The sequence below is a fragment of the Callorhinus ursinus genome, unplaced genomic scaffold (genome assembly GCF_003265705.2).
Source record: "Callorhinus ursinus isolate GAN/ISIS: 27379988/994484 unplaced genomic scaffold, GSC_fseal_2.0 scaffold6, whole genome shotgun sequence".
NCBI lineage: Eukaryota > Metazoa > Chordata > Mammalia > Carnivora > Otariidae > Callorhinus > Callorhinus ursinus.
Genome location: NW_027397068.1, coordinates 56,978,082 through 57,001,441, shown reverse-complemented (window position 1 = coordinate 57,001,441; position 23,360 = coordinate 56,978,082).

Below are 23,360 nucleotides of genomic sequence, written 5' to 3'. Positions count from 1 at the left end.
CATTATCTCAGGGTCCCAAGATGAGCCCTGCATGGGGCTCCATGCTCAGCAGAGAGTATGTTTCTCTACCTCTCCTTCTCCCTCTGCTCCTGTCCCTGCTCAGGCACACACTCGTGCTCTCCCTCTCTCTCTGTATAAAATCAATCGATCAATCTTTAAAAAATAAATAAATATTGTGAGATACTTTTTCTGAATTTCTTAAGATTATTTTTTTTTTATTCTGATATTGTGGGAAATCACACTGATCTTCAAATATTGAACTATTTATTTTTGGAATAAAACTAACTTGGTGGTATATTACCCTTTTTTATGTAATTGGATAGAGTTTACTAAATTTGCATGTATGCACATGAGATAAGTTTGTCTGGAATTTTCCTTCCTCAGAATGTTATTTCATGTTTTGTTATCTAGATTATGTTAACTCATAAGAGAGTAGGAGACTTTTCCATCTTTTACTGTTCTTTGGAAGTGTTTGTGTAAGAAGTCTTGAAATTTGGAAGAATTTGGTAGTTAAGCAATTGACCCTGGACTTTTACAAGTTTTAAGTAATGGGTGACTACACACTTTTCAACAGAAACTATGCAAGCCAAAAACACAATAGTACAGAATCTTTCAAAAGGCTGCTAGGGCAATAAAAAAGAAAAAAAATAAAACCTGTAATATATTTCTAGCAAAAATCTCTTTCAAAAATGAAGATGATGCAACTCATATATCTTATCAAGGGTTAATATTCAAAATATATAAAGCACTCAATAGCAAAAATATCCTATTAAAAATGGGCAGAAGATCTGAAGAGAGATTTTTCCAAGACATACAGATGACCAACAGGTACATGAAAAGATGCTTAGCATCACTCAGGTTTTGGTGAGGATGTGGAGAAAGGAATCCTTGTGCACTATTAGTAGGAATGTAAATTTGGGTAGCCACAATGAAAAACAGTATGGAAGTGACTAAAAAAATTAAAAATAGAACTGCCATATGATCCAGCAGTTTTACTTCTGGGTATTTATCCCAAGAAAACAAAATCACTATCCTAGAGAATACTTGCACCCCCATGTTCATTACATTATTTATAATAGTCAGGATATGGAAAAAACCCAAGTACCCATTGATTGATGAATGGATAAAGAAATTGTAATACACACACTGGAATGTTATTCAGCCATAAAAGAGAAAGAAATCTTACCCAGAGAAAGATACCGTATGATCTCACTTATATGTAGAATCTAAAAAAAAGAAAAGAATAAAATGATAAAAACCCCTAAGCTTTAGATACAGAGACCAGATTGGTAGTTGCCAGAGATAGGCTGGGGGGAAGGACAGGTAGATAAAATGGGTGAAGGGAGTCAAAATCTATAAACTTCCAGTTATAAAATGAGCCATGGGGATATATTATACAAAAAGATGAGTATAGTTTATAATACTGTATTGCATATTTTAAAGTTGCTAAGAGAGTAACTTAAAAGTTACCAAGAAAAAAAAATTATAACTGTGGTGACAGATGATAACTAGACTTATTGTGGTGATCATTTCACAACGTATATAACTACCAAATCATTATGTTGTACCCTTGAAACTAATATAGTCTTGTATGTCAATTATACCTCAATTAAAAGAAGAAATAAATATATGAAGATGTTTTAAGAGAACTAAAAAATGAGAAAAAATTTGCCAGAAAACCTACAACTGCAGTATATGTTGAAGTACTTCAAGAAGGAAAATGGTACTAGGTAGAAACTTGGATATCTATATCTGTGTGGTGTTATATATTTTTTTCAAATCAGAGTATAATTAATGATGTTTGTTGTAAACTCAGCACTAAGAATAAAATATAGTTTATAAACCAACAGCAAATTTAAAAATGGAATCCTTAAAAATTACACAATGAAGGAGTGTGACATATGCACAACTTAAGGTATCCATTATCCTGAGTTTTATCATTTCCTTGCTTTTCCATATATTTACTTTTGGCTGTTTTTAAATTTGTATACTGTATACATTCCCTGTGAGTATTCATTTATTCAAATTAATGTTTGTTGTTTTACTTCATTTTCATTCATCGAGAGTATGCTGAATATATGAATACTACGTAATTTATTTATCAATTCTATTGTCAATGGGAATTTAGGTTTTTTTGTTTCCATTGTTTTGTTTTGATATTTCAAACAGGGCTCAAGTCTCTAATCAACATTATTTTTTTGTCTCCTTATAAAGGCATTTAAAAGTTTCTCTGTAGTTTAAACCCAGAAGTAGAATTTATGTATCTTAGAGTATGCTCATGCTCAGTATTATTAGGTAATCTCAAATTCTTTCTAAAGTCTCATATGCCTCAAGAGAGTATGAATATTACTCTTTCTCCATATCTTCAACAATGTTATGTATTTTCAAATTTGAATTTTGGCAAATCTTGTGGGTGAGAAGTGTTAGGTTATGTTTTAAATTTGCATCATGATTACTTAACGAGTTAAATGCATTGATTTGGACATTGATTGGTATGTGGCTCTCTGACAAATGAGTATGGTATTCTTGTTACTCATTAATTTAATTTTAGATACTATCTCAGATAATTACCAGCAAAAGAAATGTTACCTTGATTTGATGATTTTGATTAATGTAATTGCAAACTAGGACAGATTGTATAAAGGCTTCAGGGGGCTCAGCTATCAAATGTCATGTCTCATTCTTGAATATTTTTATTGAAGATATTGGGGGGCATTTTTCAGGCCATGTCCCTCTTTGTTAAAACCCCTGAACATAAAGATGCTTTTCCTTACAGCACTGTTAAAAGTTGCAGTTACAAACTTGATGCATTTCTGCTTTTACATTGAAGAAGAGTCAACCTATTGTACTTGTTTCTTATGGCTGCATAAAATGTTACCACAAACGCAGCACTTTTAAGCACCACAAATCTATTCCCTTCCAGTTCTGGTAGGTTTGAAGCCTGGCATGGCATGAGTGGATTCTGTGCTCACCTGGCTAAATCTGGTGCCTGTGATCCTCTTCCAAGTTCATTTTCATTTCATGTTTTTCACATAGTCCCTTCCCTCTTCAAGCCATTAATGAAATATTTGAGTCTTTCTTGTAATTTTAACTTTTTTAACGACTAGCTAGACGAAAGTGGGTTTTATTATGATTTTTGTTTTCTTTTTCTTTTTTTTTTCTTTTAAGGGTTCATGTTATTAGATAAGACTCAACTGAAAAATCTCTCTTTTGCCACATAATATAACATGATCATAGGTGTGACAATAGGGTATTCTGGTTACCGAGTTATCTAATGACCCTTCATTGACATGAAGACATTATGCTGAGAAAAATATCTATTTATATATGAATTAGACAGGGGCCTGCTGATGTAATATGATTAAATATATGGTGTAGAAAAGCCAACCTGTTTAAAAATTAACCTTCCTTCTAGGGCGCCGTGGTGGCTCAGTTGGTTTGGCATCTGCCTCTTGATTTCGGCTCAGGATGTGATCTCAGGGTTGTGGGATCAAGATCTGCTTTGGGCTCTGTTAAGATTCTCTCTCTCTCTTCCTCTGCCCCTCCCCCTTCCCGCTTCAAAAAAAAAAAAAAGACAGGAAAAAAATAAAAGAATAAAAATAACCTTCCTTCTTCACTTCCCTTTCATCTGACCTCCTATAATCCATGAATTTTGTCTATTTGGCCAGTGGGACATTTATTTATTCACTTGCTTATCAAGCGTAAACCATACTGCATATCCTAAAGGATATAGATAAGACAATTTATATCATTTTAAATCTTGCATTAATATCAGGGAAACTTCAAACATTAGCTGTCTAGCCTGTTAATATGGATTAATCTATTTGAAGTATCATCCAACAGCCCCACTTCTAACTAGCATACAATATAGGAAGCTCTATTTTGGTAAAGAGTAGGAGGCAAAGTTAAGTTTTATGTACTGACCAGTACTGAGAAATTTGTAGTAACCCAGTAAAGCAAAACAATAACTCCAAGTAGATTTCTTCCTGGATGAAGTGATATGGAGGAATGGCAGAATGAGACATCTGGGACCAGAGTGTATTCATTTCACATTCATCTTATGTGATATCCTAACTTTCAGTTATTATGAACACAAAGCATTCTTAGTGATTAATAAGTATGAGAAATTAAGAATTTTAAAAACTGAAAATTGAATACTTGAGAAGTAAAGTTGTATAAGTTCCTTTGATACAGGGCTTTTGCTACTGTATTTTTTATGCAAAGGATTTAATCACTTCCTATTTTTAGTTCACATATTTCAGTTTTAAATTACTTAGAATTTTTATGTTTGTAATAAAGCTCAATAAATGTTAATAGACATTTTAACTAAAGTGATGAAAAATTCATAGATGAGTACCCCAATTTATTCTCATGATATAATATTTTATTATTTCAAGACACATACATAGCCTATGAAAATCATTAAACTCTCATGATTTAAGAAGTGTTAAGTGTGTTTATAATGTCACTTTTTAAGTATTTTTAGTCTTCAAGGACTTAAATTGAAACAATAAATTAATGCTAATGTTGCAAAGGTGACTTCCATGTTACTTCTGCCTTCCTAGATTAATAAAATTCATTTTTGGTTGTATGACAAAAGTAGATTATCAGTTAGAATGTGAAAACACAAACCATAGACTAGGAGAAAATATTTGCAAATCATATCTCTAATAAAGGGCTTATTTATTTAGAGTATATAAAGAACTCCTCTAACTCAATATTAACCATAAATTCAATTTAAAATAAATATGTATTTAGAGAGACATTTGAAAATACCCCGAATAGCCAAAGTAATGTTGCAGAAGAAAACCAAAGCTGGAGGCATCATAATTCCAGACTTCAAGCTGTATTGCAAAGTTGTAATCAACAAAAGAGTATGGTATATTTTTTAAAGATTTTATTTATTTGTCAGAGAGAGTGAGCACAAAGCAGGGGGAGTAACAGGCAGAGGGAGAAGCAGACTTCCTGCTGAGCAAGGAGCCCAATGTGGGACTCAATCCTAGGACCCTAAGATCATGACCTGAGCCAAAGGCAAACACTTCTGACTGAGCCACCCAGGCATGCGAAGAGTATGGTATTGGCACAAAACAGACACCTTGATCAATAGAACAGAATAGAGACCCCGGAAATGAACCCTCAACTGTATGGACCCTCAACTAATTTTCAACAAAGCAGGAAAGAATATCCAGTGGAAAAAAGTCAGTCTCTTCAACAAGTGGTGTTGGGAAAACTAGACAGCCACATGCAGAAGAATGAAACTGGACCACTTTCTTACACCATACACAAAAATAAATTCAAAATGGTTGAAAGACCTAAATGTGAGGCAGGAATCCATCAAAATCCTAGAGGAAAACACAGGTAGCAACCTCGTTGACCTCAGCCACAGGGACTTCTTGCTAGACATGTCTCCAGGGGCATGGGGAGCAAAAGCAAAAATGAACTATTGACTTCATCAGAATAAAAGCTTTTGCACAGCAAAGGAAATAGTCAATAAAACTAAAAGGCAACCAATGGAATGGGAGAAGATATTCACAAATGACTTATCAGATAAAGGGCTAGTATCCAAAATCTATAAAGAACTTATCAAACTCAGCATGCAGAAAAACCAAAAAATCCAGTCAAGAAGTGGACAGAAGACATGAACAGACATTTCTCCAAAGACAACATACAAATGGTTAACAGACACATGAAAAAGTGTTCAAGATCACTTGACATCAGGAAAATTGAAATCAAAACCCCAGTGTGAGATAGCACCTCATACCAGTCAGAATGCAAAAAGTAACAAGTCAGGAAATAAGAGATGTTGGTGAGGATGCACAGAAAAGGGAACCCTTTTACACTGTTGGTGGTAATGCAAATTGGTGCAGCCACTCTGGAAAATAGTAGAGGTTCCTCAAAAAGTTAAAAATAGAGTTACCCTATGACCCAGTAATTGCATTACTAGGTATTTATCCAAAGGACTCAAAAATAATGATTTGAAGGGGCACATGCACCCCAGTGTTTATAGCAGCAGTGTCCACAATTGCCAAAATATGGAAAGAGCCCAGATGTCCATTGATGTATGTGTGTGTATATATACACACACACATATACACAATGTACACACACACACACACACAGGAATATTATTCAGCCATCAAAAAGAATGAAATCTTGCCATTTGTAAGGATGTGGATGAAACTAGAGGGTATTATGCAAAGCGAAATAAATCAGAGAAAGACAAATACCATATAATTTCACTCATATATGGAATCCAAGACACAAAATGGATGAAAATAGGGGAAGGGAAGGAAAAATAAAATAAAAGCAGAGAGAGGGGCAAACCGTAAGAGACTCTTAACTATAGGGAAAAAACTGAAGGTTACTGGAGAGGAAGTGGGTGGGGGGATGGGATAATTGGGTGAAGGGAATTGAGGGTATTTGATGTAATGAGCACTGGGTATTATATGCAACCAAAGAATCACTAAACTCTTCCCTGAAACTAATAATACACTATATGTTAACTAACTTGAATTGAAAATAAAGAGACATTTCTCTAAGAAGATATACAAACAGCCCCAATAAGCACATGGAAAGATGCTCAACATCATTAGTTATTAGGGGGATCAAAATACAACCAAAATATACTACTTTCATGCCCACTGGGGTGGCCGTAATCAAAAAGAAAGACAGTAAGAAATACTGGGGGTGCGCCTGGGTGGCTCAGTCGTTAAGCATCTGCCTTCGGCTCAGGTCATGATCCTGGGGTCCTGGGATCGAGCCCCACATCGGACTCCCTGCTCTGCAGGAAGCCTGCTTCTCCCTCTCCCACTCCCCCTGCTTGTGTTCTCTCTCTGTCAAATAAATAAATAAAGTCTTATAAAAAAAAAAGAAAAAAATACTGGGGATGATGGAGCAAAATTGGATCCCTCACAATTTGTTACTGGTTATATAAAATGATACGGCTACTTTGAAAAACATGCTGGCAGTTTCTTTTTCTTTTTAAGATTTGATTGATTGATTTGAGAGAGAAAGATTGAGAGCAAAAGTGAGAGAGTTCGCAGAGGGAGAGGGAGAAGCAGACTCACCGCTGAGCAGGGAGCCTGACGTGGGGCTCGATTCCAGGACCCTGGGATCATGACCTGAGCTGAAGGCTGATGCTTAACTGACTGAGCCACCCAGGTGTCCCAATGCTGGCAGTTAAAATGTTAAATGTATACTTATCATATGACCTACCAATCCACTCCTGGGCATCTAACCAAGAAAAATGAAAAACATTTCTATATGAAGATTTGGATTTGAATGTTCATTATTCTTAATAGCACAAACCTGTAAACAATCTAAATATTCATCAACAATATGATTTATCCACAGAGTAGAATGCTATTCAGTAGTGAGCAAGAGCAAAGTATTGAAACATGCTACAACATAGATGAACCTTAAAAGTATTTTGCTAAGTTATAGAAGCCAGACACAAAAGATTCATAATGTATGATTCAACTTGTGTGAAAAGGCAAAGCTATATAGAGACTAACAGCAGATTAGTGGTTGCCTGGGACTAGGGGTGGAAACACGGATTTAGCTGGGCATGAAGACATTTTTTTTGAGTGATGGAAATATTCTAAAATTCAATGTTGGTGGTTGTTGTACAACTCTATTAATATGTTAAAAATCAAATAGTTTCCTTACAATGAATGCATTTTATGGTGTGGAAGTTATATTTCAGTAAAGCTCTTTTTAAAATATTTTTTTAAAGTATAAAATATTTTATCAGTTTCTGTCCTGTTGAGAAACTGATGCTTCAGAGTTTTGGTATCTTGGCTCTTTAGTTAAAACCTGTGTCATGTAAAAACCTATGAGGGGAAAACAGTTTCCTCAAGCACTTACATTACCAGATGACAATGACATGAATTACACAAAGTTGTATTGCCCTGTATTTTGGGAGTCCAGCTGAGGAGACCACGGCTATCTATACCTTTCAGATTTTCTTTTGAAGGAGTCTAGGCTCAGAGATTATGTGTACATGTATATACATACTCATAAAAGAATTATTAACCACATTGGAATCTGATATATGTGTTAAAATTTCTTTATTCAATATATAGCAAATAATGTTGTTAAAAATGTGTCTTTATAACAGAATTCTAGAAGTGGAGAATCTTGGTGAAGCTCATAATGATTTTTTTTTATTTTTGAGAAAATTTCATTCTTCCTAATAGAAAATTTTTATTGTTTTCTCTAGATTCCAAATTTCATGATTATAAGTATTTCCATTTTGGAATATAATAATCAGAAAATTTCAAGTCCATGAACTTAAATTATTTATGAAAGTTTAACAAGTAATCTTAAATCCTATGCATAGCACATCTATTAGTATCAATAAGACAAGTTATTATTGGGGCGGAGCAAGATGTCGGAGGAGTAGGAGACCTGGATTTCGTCTGGTCTCAGGAATTCAGCTAAATAGGAATCAAACCATTCAGAACACCTATGAACTCAAAAGGAAATCAAAGAGAAGAATAGCAACAACTCTCTGAACAGAAAAGCAACCAATTTCTGGAAGGTCTTTTCTGATTTGTGTAGAGTATATTTGCTGGGGACGTTGTTAACCTGTTAGCATTTTGTTCTCTCATTCATCTATTCTCCTCTGGACAAAATGACAAGATGAAAAAAATCACCTCAGCAAAAAGAACAAGAGATAGTACCGTCAGCCAGGGACCTACTCAATACGGACATTAGTATGATGTCAGACCTAGAGTTCAGAATCATGACTTTAAAGATACTAGCTGAGCTTGAAAAAAGCATGGAAGTTATTAGAGAAACCGTTTCTGGAGAAATAAAAGAACTAAAATCTAACCAAGTCGAAATCAAAAAGGCTATTAATGAGGTGCAATCAAAAATGGGGGCACTAACTGCTGGATAAATGAGGCAGAAGAGAGAATCAGCGATATAGAAGACCAAATGATGCAAAATAAACAGGCTGAGAAAAAGAGAGAGAAACAACTACAGGACCAAGAGGGCAGAATTCAAGAGATAAGCGATACGATAAGATGAAACAACATTAGAATAATTGGGATCCCAGAAGAAGAAGAAAGAGAGAGAGGGGCAGAAGGTATATAAGAGCAAATAATAGCAGAGAACTTCCCTAATGTGAGGAAGGAAACAGGCATCAAAATCCAGGAGGCACAGAGATCCCCTCTCAAAATCAATAAAAATAGGTCAATACCCCGACATCTAATAGTAAAACTTACAAGTCTCAGAGACAAAGAGAAAATCCTGAAAGCAGCTTGGGAGAAGAGATATGTAACCTATAATGGTAGAAATATTAGATTGGCAACAGACCTATCCACAGAGACCTGGCAGGCCAGAAAGGACTGGCATGATATCTTCAGAGCACTAAACGAGAAAAATATGCAGCCAAGAATACTATATCCAGCTAGGCTATCATTGAAAATTGAAGGAGAGATAAAAAGCTTCCAGGACAAACAAAAACTAAAGGAATTTGCAAACACGAAACCAGCCCTCCAAGAAATATTGAAAGGGGTCCTCTAAGCAAAGAGAGAGACTAAAAGCAGCACAGATCAGAAAGGAACACAGACAATATACAGTAACAGTCACCTCACAGGCAATACAATGGCACTAAATTCATATTTTTCAATAGTTACCCTCAATCAAAAGACACAGGCTATCAGATTGGATTAAAAAACAAGACCCATCGATATGCTGTCTGCAAGAGACCCATTTTAGACCCAAAGACACCCCCAGATTGAAAGTGAGGGGGTGGAAAACCATTTACCATGCTATGGACACCAAAAGAAAGCTGGGGTGGCAATCCTTATATTAGATAAATTAGATTTTAAACCAAAGACTGTAATAAGAGATGAGGAAGGACACTATATCCAACTTGAAGGGTCTATCCAACAAGAAGATCTAACAATTGTAAATATCTATGCCCCAAACATGGGAGCCGCCAATTACATAAGGCAATTAATAACAAAAGCGAAGAAATACATTGACAGCAATACAATAATAGTGGGGGACTTTAACACCCCCCTGACTGAAATGGACAGATCATCTAAGCAAAAGATCAACAAGGAAATAAAGACTTTAAATGACACACTGGCCCAAATGCTCTTCACAGACATATTCAGAACATTCCATCCCAAAGCAATGGAATACACATTCTTCTCTAGTGCCCATGGAACATTCTCCAGAATTGATCACATTCTAGGTCACAAATCAGGTCTCAACTGGTACCAAAAGACTGGGATTATTCCCTGCATATTTTCAGACCACAATGCTTTGAAACTAGAACTCAATCACAAGAGGAGAGTCGGAAAGAACTCAAATACATGGAGGCTAAAGAGCATCCTACTAAGGAATTAATGGGTCCACGAGGAAATTAAAGAAGAATTAAAAAAATTCATGGAAACCAATGAAAATGAAAACACAACTGTTCAAAATCTTTGGGATGGAGCAAAGGCAGTCCTAGGAGGAAAATATATAGCACTACAAGCCTTTCTCAAGAAACAAGAAAGGTCTCAAATACACAACCTAACCCTACACCTAAAGGAGCTGGAGAAAGAACAGCAAATAAAGCCTAAACCCAGCAGGAGAAGAGAAATCATAAAGATCAGAGCAGAAATCAGTGAAATAGAAACCAAAAGAACAGTAGAACAGATCAACGAAACTAGGAGCTGGTTCTTTGAGAGAATGAACAAGATTGATAAACCCCTGGCCAGACTTATCCAAAAGAAAAGAGAAATGACCTAAATCAACAAAATCATGAACGAAAGAGGAGAGATCACAACCAACACCAAAGAAATACAAACAATTATAAGAACATATTTTGAGCAACTCTATGCCAGCAAATTAGATAACCTGGAGAAATGGGTGCATTCCTAGAGATGTATCAACTACCAAAATTGAACCAGGAAGAAATAGAAAACCTGAACAGACCTGTAACCACTAAGGAAATTGAAGCAGTCATCAAAAATCTCCCAACAAACAAAAGCCCAGGGCCAGATGTCTTCCCAGGGTAATTCTATCAGACATTTAAAGAAGAATTAATACCTATTCTCTTGAAACTATTCCAAAAAATAGAAATGGAAGGAAAACTTCCAAACTCATTTTATGGGGCCACCATTACCTTGATCCCCAAACTAAACAAAGACCCCATCTAAAAGGAGAACTACAGACCAATATCCTTGATGAACATGGATGCAAAAATTCTCACCAAAATATTAGCCAATAGGGTACAACAGTACATTAAAAGGATTATTCACCATGACCAAGTGGGATTTATCCCTGTGCTGCAAGGCTGGTTCAACATCTGCAAATCAATCAACGTGATACAATACATTAACAAAAGAAAGAACAAGAATCATATGATCCTCTCAATAGATGCAGAAAAAGCATTTGACAAAGTACAGCATCCTTCTTGAAAAAAAACTTTTCAGAGTGTAGGGATAGAGGGTACATACCTCAATATCATAAAAGCCATCTATGAAAAACCTACTGCCAATATCATTCTCAATGGGGAAAAGCTGAGAGCTTTTCCCCTAAGGTCAGGAACACGGCAGGGATGTCCACTACCACCACTGCTATTCAACATAGTATTAGAAGTCCTAGCCACAGCAATCAGACAACAAAAAGGCATCCAAATCGGCAAAGAGGAAGTCAAACTCTCACTCTTTGCAGATGATATGATACTGTATGTGGAAAACCCAAAAGACTCCACCCCAAAACTGCTAGAACTCATACAGGAATTCAGTAAAGTAGCAGGATATAAAATCAATGCACAGAAATCAGTGGCATTCCTATACACCAACAACAGGACAGAAGAGAGACAAATCAAGGAGTCAGTTCCATTTACAATTGCCCCCCAAACCATAAGATACCTAGGAATAAATTTAACCAAAGAAGCAAAGGATCTGTAATCAGAAAACTATAAAATACTCAGGAAAGAAATTGAAGAAGACACAAAGAAATGGAAAAACATTCTATGCTCATGGATTGGAAGAACAAACATTGTGAAGATGTCAATGCTACCTAGAGCAATCTACACATTCAATGCAGTTCCTATCAAAATACCATCCACTTTTTTCAAAGAAATAGAACAAATAATCCTAAAATTTGTGTGGAACCAGAAGAGACCCCGAATAGACAGAGGAATGTTGAAAAAGATAAGCAAAGCTGGCGGCATCACAATTCTAGACTTCCAGCTCTATTACAAAGCTGTCATCATCAAGACAGTATGGTACTGGCACAAAAACAGACAGATCAATGGAACAGAATCGAGAGCCCAGAAATGGACCCTCCACTCTATGGTCAACTCATCTTTGACAAAGCAGGAAAGAATGTCCAATGGAAAAAAGACAGTCTCTTCAACAAATGGTGTTGGGAAAACTGGCCAGCCACATGCAGAAGAATGAAACTGGACCATTTCCTTACACCACACACAAAAATAGACTTCAAATAGTTGAAAGACGTAAACGTGAGACAGGAGTCCATCAAAATCCTAAAGGAGAACATAGGTAGCAACCTCTTCGACCTCAGGCACAGCAACTTCTTCCTAGAAACATCGCCAAAAACAAGGGAAGCAAGGGCAAAAATGAACTATTTGGATTTCATCAAGATAAAAAGCTTTTGCACAGCAAAAGAAACAGTCCACAAAACCAAAAGACAACTGACAGAACGGGTGAAAATATTTACAAATGACATATCAGATAAAGGTCTAGTATCCAAAATCTATAAAGAACTTATCAAACTCAACACCCAAAGAACAAATAATCCAATCAAGAAATGGGCAGAAGACATGAACAGACATTTTTCCAAAGAAGATATTCAAATGGCCAACAGACACATGAAAAAGTGCTCAACATCACTCGGCATCAGGGAAATCCAAATCAAAACCTCAATGAGATACCACCTCACACCAGTCAGAATGGCTAAAATTAACAAGTCAGGAAACGACAGATGTTGGCAGGGATGTGGAGAAAGGGGAACCCTCCTACACGTTTGGTGAGAATGCAAGCTGGTGCAGCCACTCTGGAAAACAGTATGGATGTTCCTCAAACAGTTGAAAATAGAGCTACCATACGATCCAGCAGTTGCACTACTGGGTATTTACCAGAAAGATACAAATGTAGGGATCCGAAGGGGTACGTGCACCCCAGTGGTTATAGCAGCAATGTCCACAATAGCCAAACTCTTGATAGAGCCAAGTTGTCCATTGACAGATGAATGGATAGAGAAGATGTGGTATATATACACAATGGACTATTTTTTTTTATTTTTTTTATTTGAGAGAGAGAGAATGAGAGATAGAAAGCATGAGAGGGAAGAGGGTCAGAGGGGAAGCAGACTCCCTGCTGAGCAGGGAGCATGATGTGGGACTCGATCCCAGGACTCCAGGATCATGACCTGAGCCGAAGGCAGTCGCTTAACCAACTGAGCCACCCAGGCGCCCTACACAATGGACTATTATTCAGCCATAGAAAGGAATGAGATCTTGCCATTTGCAACGATGTGGATGGAACTGGAGGGTGTTATGCTGAGTGAAATAAGTCAATCAGAGAAAGACATGTATCATATGACCTCACTGATATGAGGAATTCTTAATCTCAGGAAACAAACAGTGTTGCTGAGTGGTGGGGGGTGGGAGGGATGGGGTGGCTGGGTGATAGTCATTCGGTAAGGTATGTGCTATGTTGAGTGCTGTGAATTGTGCAAGACTGTTGAATCACAGATCTGTACTTCTGAAACTAATAATGCAACATATGTTAAGAAAAAAGAAAAAGAAGAAGATAGCAGGAGGGGAAGAATGAAGGGGAGTAAGTTGGAGAGGGAGACGAACCATGAGAGACGATGAACTCAGAAAAACCAACTGAGGGTTCTAGAGGGGAGGAGTGTGGGGGGATGGGTTAGCCTGGTGATGGGTATTAAGGAGGGCACGTTCTGTGTGGAGCACTGGGTGTTATGCAGAAACAATGAATCATGGAACACTACATCAAGAACTAATGATGTAATGTATGGTGATTAACATAACAATAAAAAATTTAAAAAAAGTAAAAAAAAAGACAAGTTAATATTCACATATACAAATTCTCTTCTTTCTGGCCAAATAAAAAATAAAAATTCAACAACTTGAACAGTATTTTTTGAGCATCATCTATGTGCCAGGCCCACTGTTAAGCCCTGGGATTATAAATGTTTCCCTTGTCTCAATCTAGCTGCATTCAAGGACATTCAAGCAAATGTGTGTAATATGCTACCTTTAACTTCCTGCTGGCTTTTTACTGCCTTAATCATACTTTGTTCCCTCTTAATAGTCTAGACAACTTTACTTGTTAGAAATTTAAACTGTATATATATGGGAACACAAGAAAGGTCATTCAATTTCATTCCCTGTAATTGTAGTTACTCAACATTTTCATTTACTGGTTATATGTACTAATACCAAAAGGAATTTTAATTTTAAGTCAAGAATACAGTATCTTACCACCCTTATGTTAAAGTGTACATTTTAATATTTAATAATTAAATGAAGTAAATGGCATTTGAAATTCCTAATAATTAACCATAAAAATAGTGGCAAAGTGCAAATTGAGTATGTAAACTAAATTAAAGTAATTATTGGAGGGAAACTCTTAGATAAATAGGGTCTATGAGCTGGAAATATATTAAGCCTTTTGAAAACATGAATATATACACTTTCATCTCTCAGTGTAGTTCTGTTACCTTCTAAAATAGTTCTGAATTCAAATAAGTTTGAATAAAGCAAAGGTTTATAACCTAGCATGCAACAATCATTTTCATGTTTGTACAATATCCTGGTCCATGGAACACCAGAGAATTAGACAATGCTTGCCTTTTCAATCCAGAAAGAACTAAGCACAACAGAATGCACATATGCAATTTAGTTAAGCTAGAAGAAAGATTTATCAGTATAACTCTCTTCTCTCCCCTTAGGCCATGCATTTTTTCTAATGAACTCAATCATAAAGTATAGCTTTTTACTTTATCAAGATAGACTTTGTTAATTTGTTAAGCTTTATACCTCTGCTTTTATTTCTTGGCCTGGCATCTATTTCTAAAATATTTTTGAAATTAAAAAAATTCTGTTTTAATGAAATTTTTTTAACTCCAGTTTGCTTCGTTGGTTTGCTTTTTAACTCAAAACCTGTATTATCCCCAATCTGTAGAATTTTTTTTTCTGGTTTGCTATATGTAAAGTTGTAAAGTCCACTGGAATAGCAATTTCACCTGCTAAAGGTTCCAGAACTTCAGAAAAAAAAAATGTCAGGAAACCCATTTAGACCAATTCTGTGGTTCCTTAAAAGATACTTCAGTTGGTTTAAAATTGTGTGAAGATGTGAAGCGTTCATTATAGACAAAGAGGCATTGCAAATAATGTTGCAAACCCTATTTTGAGATATGGTACACCCAATAGCAACCGAGTGAGATTGCTACGTGTTTTGTGGTGTCAATTATTCAGAAGTCAATCAAATATTTTTAGACAGTATCCACAAAATCATATTTGTGACAATATTCTCTATTACTGCAAGTTTTTCTTGAGAATAATGAGTCAGAAAAGAAAGAGATTAGGAAATGTTCCTATTTAGAGACTTTTTTCACCTTTCCGGAGCATCCAAATCGTCAAAGAGGAAGTCAAACTCTCACTCTTTGCAGATGATATGATACTGTATGTGGAAAACCCAAAAGACTCCACCCCAAAACTGCTAGAACTCATACAGGAATTCAGTAAAGTAGCAGGATATAAAATCAATGCACAGAAATCAGTGGCATTTCTATACACCAACAACAGGACAGAAAGAGACAAATCAAGGAGTCGATCCCATTTACAATTGCACCCAAAACCATAAGATACCTAGGAGTAAATTTAACCAAAGAAGCAAAGGATCTGTAATCAGAAAACTATAAAATACTCAGGAAAGAAATTGAAGAAGACACAAAGAAATGGAAAAACATTCTATGCTCATGGATTGGAAGAACAAACATTGTGAAGAGGTCAATGCTACCAGAGCAATCTACACATTCAATGCAATTCCCATCAAAATACCATCCACTTTTTTTCAAAGAAATGGAACAAATAATCCTAAAATTTGTATGGAACCAGAAGAGACCCCGAATAGCCAGAGGAATATTGAAAAAGAAAAGCAAAGCTGGCGGCATCACAATTCCAGACTTCCAGCTCTATTACAAAGCTGTCATCATCAAGACAGTATGGTATTGGCACAAAAACAGACAGATAGATCAATGGAACAGAATCGAGAGCCCAGAAATGGACCCTCAACTCTATGGTCAACTAATCTTTGACAAAGCAGGAAAGAATATCCAATGGAAAAAAGACAGTCTCTTCAACAAATGGTTTTGGGAAAATTGGATAGCCACATGCAGAAGAATGAAACTGGACCATTTCCTTACACCACACACAAAAATAGACTCCAAATGGTTTGAAAGACCTAAACGTGAGATAGGAGTCCATCAAAATCCTAAAGGAGAACATAGGTAGCAACCTCTTCGACCTCAGCCGCAGCAACTTCTTCCTGGAAACATCGCCAAAAGCAAGGGAAGCAAGGGTAAAAATGAACTATTGGGATTTCATCAAGATAAGAAGCTTTTGCACAGCAAAAGAAACAGTCAACAAAACCAAAAGACAACCGACAGAATGGGAGAAAATATTTGCAAATGACATATCAGAATTTAAAAAAAAATTAAAGATTTTATTTATTTATTTGAAAGAGAGAAAGTGTGAGAGAAAGCAAGCACAAGTGGGGGGCGGGGCAGAGGGAGAGGGAGAAGCAGACTCCTCCTACCCCCCAGCTGGGAGCCCAACTTGAGGCTCATTCCCAGGACCTTGAGATCATGACCTGAGCCAAAAAAACACACTTAACCAACTGAGCCACTCAGGTGCCCCAATTTAATTTTTTTTTGTTTCTTTATAAATAGTTGGCAAATAACTGTCATTATTGCTGAGAAAAAATATTCTTTTTTACAGAGAAAGAGTGCAAGCAGGCAGGGGAAGGGTAGTGGGAGAGGGGGAGAATCTCAGGCAGACTCCCCACTGAGTGGGGTGCCTGATGCAGGGCTTGATCTCACAACCCTGAGATCATGACCTGAGTCAAAATCAAGTCGTTTACTTAACGGAGCCACTCAGGTGCCTCATTGCTGAAAATATATTAAAATCAAACTAGGAATATGTTTGATGGGAGACTTTATTCTCTATATATCATAGGCCCTGAAGAAGAGTTTGGGAGTTACCCTTCATGTCCAGTTTTCCATTCCCCTTTGGTGCCTCCCTTGTGGAGAGGAGTAATTTATCTGATTGCTGACTTGAGCAGAGACTAACATTCCCTGAGCTGCACAAAGTAGGGAATACATAACTATATTAAGCAATATGAAATGGAGACAACATAGTCTAAAGGGTCTCTTTTTTCTCTCCTTTTCCTTCCTTCTCTCTCACTCTTTTGCTTTGTTTCATAGATTGTAAGAAGTGATCATATGGCCCTTGATTTCCTCTACTGGTCAGTAAGTAGGCATGCTTCTGCAAGCCTTTTCCCCCAGATTCTGTGATTATGATTAAATTGGTGAACCAGCGTTGTACAGATCATTGGACTAAGTCTGACAATAGGAGTTTTACTAGTACTAAAGATGGTACAATATTTCCATCTCCACTGACCTTTTCAAGATGAGAAACTTAATTATAAATAATCTCTTACTGAATAAAAACAGCAATACTTTATATCATCAAGCTTTCTAATATGCTATTTCAAATGCTTTTGGAACTTTTTGATCCAAAATAACTTAAGTACTTGTTTTGGTGAATTGGTATTTTGGACTATTCAGTAGTTTGATTCTCTTAGACAAGTCATTACCTTAGAAAGAAATACAGGTTCTGTATTTCACTTTTCTAATTGACTGAGACATTGAGTCAAAGATACAAGGTCATATAAGATCACATAAGGTCATGTGGGATAATAAGTTAGTATAAGAGAGAGGGGCCCCTAAAAGAATTGAGAGTGTGTGTGTGTGTGTGTGTGTGTGTGTGTGTGTGTGGTGTATTAAATACCTTATAAAGTGATGTGGAGTAGATAAACTGAATAATGATGGAAGGCCAAAGAACAGAGCTTAATATCTATATACAGCAGCAATTTATTATGCATCTAGCATCTATGACACTATTATTTATTTGAAGTATGACTACATTTCTAAAATGGAAATTTGAATGGTTACTTACAAGATATCTGAAAAAAGCAAAAAACAATTGACAAGAATTTTGTTTTGTTTTGTTATTGTTAATTTTAAATAAGCAGAACCAGTTATCCTTTACTGTTCATTTTTCTCCATAGTGGCAAGGCTATTTGATCATGTTACAGTGGACCTTTTATGGCCAGATAAATCTTTGGCATAGCACTTGACTTCTCTAATTCTTATTTTCTTTGTATGCCCAATGATAGGTTTGTGTTATGCCATTGATTGTTCTTGATATATGTAACTTAGTGATTTTCTGAATATGTTAAAGATCTAAAATTAAAGTGGTATGTTTGTGTTCTTTCAAATAAAGTATTTTTCATATAGATATCACATTGTATGCTCTGTAACAAAGAGATATGAAATAGGAACATATTGAATACTTTTCACTCTATATGTTTATTCTAGTTTCAGAAATAATGACAGTACCAATAGTCTCTTGTGAATTTTTGAGTTGAAACTCTTATTTACCAGTGTGTAATAAAATATATCTAGTTGATATAAATATTTCTAATGGAATGGATATTTCACACAGCTATATCTTAATCATAGTCTTATAAACATGAAATGACACACACAGAGCCTAGGATGAGTACTGTTGTTAAATAATTGCTTTTTAAATGAAGTTAAAATAATTCACTGCATCTTGTTTTCATAGTTCTTCAGGTTATGATAGTACATAAACATTATTCAGAGGAGAAGACTTTCTTGATCATGATTTCTTCTTTAGAAATTATGAAAAGCTTTTTTATGATACTGGTAAAGTACTTAGTGTAGTATCTAGAACAGAGACAGTGCTGAATAAATAGGTCAGTACTAGGGTTACTATTTTCTTTTTAAAGATTTTATCTATCGATCTATTGATCGATCTATCTATTTATTTGAAAGAGAGAGAGAGAGAGCAAGCACAAGCAGAGGGAGTGGCAGGCAGAGGGCAAGGGACAAGCAGATGCCCCACAGAGCAGGGAGCCCGATGTGGGGCTCCATCCCAGTACCCTGGGACCATGACCTGAGCTGAAGGCAGATGCTTAAGCAACTGCGCCACCCAGGTGTCCCATGGGTTACTATTTTATTACAACTAATAATTTAAACACTAGGCTGTCTGCAGCAAAATCTTAAATTTTCCCAATTCTAATTTAGGCATACTTACATAACCATAGTAGAAAAACATGGATAGATGTTAAATACCAAATATAATAGTAATTTAAATCTCACAGTCTAACTTTCACCTTAGTGATTTGTATGAAGAAATAAATGGCCAGTCTTCAACAAATAAATATTCTAGACATCCTCTGTAGGAACAGGTACATGTATTTTTTTTTAATAATGACTAGGCTTTATTTTTAGAGCATTTTTAGGTTTATAGAAATATTGAACAGAAAATAGATTTCCCATATACTACCTTCTCCTCACTACTTCACAGTTTATTAACATCTCTCTTTGGTGGTATGTATATTTGTTACAATTAATGGACCAATATCAGTGGTTATTATTAACTAAAGTTTATACTTTACATTATGCTTTGTACTTTGTGTAGTATGGTTTATTGGGTTTTGAAAAATTCACAATATCATACATCATATGTCATTACAATAGGTTACCCAGTTTCCTTTTATTTATTTATTTTATTCAATTTTTATTTTTATTCAATACTTAGTGCCTTTTTTATGAAGTCAATTGAATCTTCCTTAATTTCTTTTCTAGCTTCCTATCAAGAAATCTTTTTTTTTTCATTTCTGAAATCTTCAGGTGTGTATGAATTCTGTGTACTGAAGCTCCTATTTCCTTGACTGTGGTTACATATCAGCAGTATATACCTGTAATACTTACACTTATAAAGATACTTATAAGGACTTACACTGAAGGGTTGAAATGAGATTGTACTTCTGAATATTAAGAATACTAGGATAAAAAAATTAGATTAAGTAATTTCATTTATGTAATTTCATATTCATTAAAATCATTCAAACCCCTCATTATAATAAAAACATCTATTTATTCAGGAATCAGTAATATCCAGTTACTGTGGTGGGTATTTTACATATGTCATCAACAGCTGTCAGCGTCTTGCAGGATGCGTTTGCAAATCTTACTGATAAGGAAACCAATGCTTATGAATATTAAGTAATGTGTCTGAAGTCCTACAAAACACTAAAATTCAGATAAGCCTGATTTCAGGACCTCTGAACTTTACATTGTACCATGAAAAATATTATTGTTATATAAAAGGAGAGGTGAAAATGAGCAAGTGGAGGCGGGAAAGAGAATGAGAAGGAGGAGAATAACAGGAAGAAGATTCGGGAAAGGGACAGAAGAGGAAAAAAGAGGAAGTAAAAGGAACTTCGTTATTCACACTGATTATACTCATCCCATTTCAGAAAGATCTTTAATTTTGAGTTTATAAAGATGTGTCTGAATCTATAAAATCATTTATAAGTATACTAATCATTTGCATTGTCTTTAAAAATTACCCTGCTGAATTCCTGAGGAATGTCAATTGAATTTTCCCTTATCACAGCATAGGTTGGCTGCTCGATAAACCAGAGCTCTCAGTAATTCCTCTCAGAAATGTTTACTTTTTAATTCTTCTTTTCTAGAGAGAGGAGAGGATCTTTAAACTATGACATGGCATTTTCATATTTCTTCTTTAAAACATTATGCTCTATTTCCTTCTCTTTTCCTCCCTTACTGAGCCCCCTTGTGGTATGTATCTGTAACTTGTCCTTTGGGACAGCTTTTTAAAGACCTGACGTTTGATACACAGTAGTTATTTCCTGAGCGAATTATGTTACATTTTAAAATTTTATAATTTGTTTGAAAATGTAGTTCAGTGTGAAAGGAAAAAAATGATACAATCTTTTTATTTTTTTTACTTGTTAAATACATAAATGTATGTGTGTGTATATATGGCATTTCAATATATATGATGCTTCTTTTGTTTAAATAGGCATATACCCATCTATGTACATATACACATACAACAATTAGAGGTTACTATTAAATATTTATAAATTAAAGATACTGTTAAAAATGTTAAGATCATAAAATGATTAGCTAAAATACAAGTTTAAATAAGGTATGTTTTGGCTAGACTTGATTCAAGTCTTACAAAAGAAAAACCATTTTGAGCTGTGAGCTGTTATCAGTGTTTTTTTATTTTTTTGTTTGTTTGTTTTTTTTAGGTTAACAGACATTACAAGCATCAAATCTACCTATATGATATAATTCATTGAATGGCATGGGGAAATCTATGTCTTAGGAAACATAAGAATTAAGAGTATCATCACACAGAATGAAAAAAGATCGGACTGGTAAGTATGTTATTTGCTAGTAAATCTAATGTCTTTCAGAGTTTCTGACTTTTTTTCTCCACTCCTCTTCCTAGTTCTCCATCTGGGTTATGTTCCCAAAGAGCCTTGTTTACTTGCCAATACCTTTACTTTATCACTATTTAAGATTTTAAGTTATTTTTTCAAAGTATTTCAAAATTCAAAGACATGATTTCTATGGGCAGGATTTTTATGCTCATCTTGAGCAGCTGGGAAGATTCTTATATTTACTCAGTGCATCATAATTAAGTATGGATTTGGCACTGAGGTGCCAGACATTTATAGGGGTACCTTTATAGGTAAGCAAGGCTCTCATGGAGCTTTACTATATGACAATGCAATAGTGATGGATCTTATTCCAGAGAAATATGAAATATCAAAGTATATTGCATATAGTAAGCTTAAATATTGTGTTCTGGAGTTCTATTTTTATTCATGTGTAGGTGCATGTATATATGTTCTGGGTCACAATTAAAAAAGCCTTACTGTGGGTCATGTTGAAAACATTTGAATATCACTATAAGATCCCCTGATGAAGAACATGCTCCAGATTAGAGAAAAAGCAGAATAAAGTTATTTGAACTCTAATGCCAGGAATCAAAATTAGAATGTCTCCAAGATATGCCACAGCAGAGGATAATTTTTATTACGCTCTTCAAGATTATTGGATGTCTGTGGTTTCCTTTTGAATTTTAAATGTATTATCATTTGACAGTTCGTGTCTTTCCTGTTGGTGGCACTGTGCACATAGGAGTTAAGAACTTATGGGAAAGGACACTTTATTTATAGCTATAAATTCACCACTTGAATGATGCCTGTCATGTTTGAAATTCTGGAGCAGCACTTTATAACTCTCAGAACAATAATGTTCTAAAACTTTATAAAATATGTTTCTATGGTATCCCTTGCTTAATACTCACTGGCAATTTTCAGATTTCACTGAATTCAGCTGAACTACTTTTTAAAAATTACTGAATCCTGTTTGTCTAATTTCTCATCAAGTATTGGGCAAAAAATATTCACTGTTGGGTATGTTAGGCTTCTACCCATGACATGGTCTGTCATAATCACAGCTAATAATAATGGCAAGAGGTAGTCCTTAAAATCTATGAAGAAACTTCAACTTTGTGATCTATTTAGATGCTTTATCAATTCCCTTTTATAGTTTTCCATTTATGATATATTTTTGTAACAGGGAAACTGTATGCTGAAAACAGAGCTGGAAACAGAAGACAACAATATTGAAGATTTTTCTAGAGTCTCAAGGTCTATGAATGAATAGGTAATCCTCAATTTAGATAAAATAGGATAAAAGGAATCGATCTGGTGCAGCTAATTCAGATAATGATGAAACATTGAAATTCAAGCAGAATAGAAACAAACATACACAGTGGAAGAGGTGATCTCAAATGGACAGTACCCCTAAATGAAGGATTTAGGCAATTACTATTACTCATCACAAATGGTGTTTGATTGTGAATATCTGCTACTGGACCTTAAAACAATACAGATATCTACCCATAATATCAACATCACATTAGTACATTGTCAAATACAAACAAGCATGTTGAACCTGAATTGAGAATCACATTAACAGATTAAAGGGAGCACCAGATTCTTTAGTCTATGAGCATTACAATTTAAAGCTTTAATAGCAATAATTTTTTACTCTTTCTTTACCTTAATCAATTCAATCCATATACAAACCACTTGTAAATTTTCTTTGACTTTTAACAAAGTCAGTTGGCTCACATAAAAAATATTTTCCGGTAACCA